Consider the following 2,245-nt stretch of genomic DNA (forward strand, 5'->3'; position numbering starts at 1 on the left):
CCCCCTTCCCCCCTCCGCCCCTCCTGGGTCGGTTCCCCCGGAGGAGGAGGTGGTGGCGATCCTGGCCGCCGGATAAACAACCCGCGAGCAGCAGCGGCGAGCGGCAAACAGCCGGGGAAGCGCCGCCGCCGGGGCAGCCGGAGCCGGGCCGCGCGTCGGGAGGAGTCGCGCTGGCCCCCGGGAGGGGAAAAGGGGAGGGGGCTGAGCCGGGCGAACCGGCCTGGCGCTCGGGGCTCGCTGCCGCTTCCCCACGTGGGCCCTGCGGCCGGCGCCTACCTGAGCCGCCGAGGCGCTCACAGGGCGGGGGCGAGCGACGGTGCACCCAGGAGGAGAAGACCCTACCCCAGCCTCCTCGCCCTCTCGGTCCCAGCCCAGTAGGCTCGGGCCCAGCCCCTGCCTCCTCCCAGGTCTCCACCGGCGACGACCTTGGCTTTCCCTGGCTAAAACGCCTCGGCTCTCTGCCCTGTGCCCTGCACTAACGCCGCGGCCCGGCGCCCAGCTCGCCGGCCTCCACTACCTCCACCCGGACCTGGTCGACGCCCATCAGCCTCCTTGCCGCCCTCCCATTGTTTCCGCGGCCAGAGCTCCGGGAGGATCGCGCCTGCCTTCCAGACCCCTCTCAGGTGCCAACACCTCTGGACTCTCCGAGGGCTCTCCAAGGGCTGAGCCACTGGTTGTGGGACCCCGACACCAATCCTCCGTGGCCCGACACGCCCGATGTAGACGGCTTTTCCAAATTAGGATTATAACCACCACAGGGCCCTTATAGCCGTTGCTTCAGGTCCTGTTTTGAGTACAGACTGAGGCGCTGAAAAAGGAGGGACTAGCCCAAGTCCAGCGAGTCCAAGAATGCAGCTGCGGATAATGTGGGGCACAGGAGGTATTCCCCTTTCCATAGATGAAAAAACTGAGGGAATTCCTGCCCCCAAGACTTCTGGGGCAGGGCTAGACCCCAGAAGTGTTGGGGAATAAGGAGCCTGAACCTCCTTTGTTAGACACTAAAACCAGACATGGTGGGGAAGGCCTACCATGTGCATGCACTTGCTGGGGGTTTTGATGGAAGTCAGGACTATGTAAAGGCCCACTAAGTGCGGGGAGGAGCCCTGGTGGTGCAATGGTTAAGGTTTAGGCTGCTAACAGAAAGATTGGCAGTTGGAACCCACCCAGCAGGGAGAAAGACTTACAGCTTAGAAAACTCTGCGGGGCAGTTCTACTCTGTCACATGGACTATGAGTCAAAATCCATTCGATGGCACTTGTAACAACACTAAGTGCAGGAGCTTTCACCTACTTTGTCTCGCTTAGCCCTGACAACAGTCTTATGTAGCCGCTGTGATTATCCCCATTTTGCATCTCTCTGCCAGGCAGCACAGAGCCCAGGTATAGCTGCACATTCAGATTCTTCACTGTGGACCCCTACCTCAGTATAGGATACTAAGTGCTGAGTGAGCAGCTAAGAACATAAGAAATCAAGGAGGGGAGGCCTCTTTTGAACCTTAAAGGACTTACACAAACTAAGAAGAGGGTAGCACTGAGGGAGCTGAAGCCCAAAAGCAAAACTAAGCATGACTTGTCCAGGGGGACAAATTGTAATTAATAATTGGAGCTGTTGTTGTTATTGTTCGGTGCCATCAAGTCATCTCCAACTCATGTGCAACAGAAGAAACACTGTTCAGTCCTGCGCCATCCTCACAATTGTTGCTATGTTTGAGCCCATTGTTGCAGTCACTGTATCAGTCCATCTCGTTGAGGGTCTTCCTCTTTTTCGCTGACCCTCCACTTTACCAAGCATGATGTCCTTCTCCAGGGACTGGTCCCTCCTGATAACATGTCCAAAGCACATGAGATGAAGTCTTGCCATCTTCGCTTCTAAGGAGCCTTCTGGCTGTACTTATTCCAAGACACATTTGTTCGTCCTTCTGGCAGTCCCTGGTATATTCAATATTTTTCACCAACACCATAATTCAAAGGCATCAAATCTTCTATAGTCTTCCTTATTCATTGTGCAGCTTTTGCACGCATATGAGGCAATTGAAAATACCATGGCTTGGATCAGATGCACCTTAGTCCTCAAAGTGACATCTTTGCTTTTTAAGACTTTAAAGAGGTCTTTTGCAGCAGATTTGCCCAATGCAGTATGACATTTGATTTCTTGACTGCTGCTTCTATGGGCATTGATTGTGGATCCAAGTAAAATGAAATCCTTGACAACTTCAATCTTTTCTCCATTTATCATGATGTTGCTT

The sequence above is a fragment of the Trichechus manatus genome, unplaced genomic scaffold (genome assembly GCF_000243295.1).
Source record: "Trichechus manatus latirostris isolate Lorelei unplaced genomic scaffold, TriManLat1.0 scaffold00008, whole genome shotgun sequence".
Lineage (NCBI taxonomy): Eukaryota > Metazoa > Chordata > Mammalia > Sirenia > Trichechidae > Trichechus > Trichechus manatus.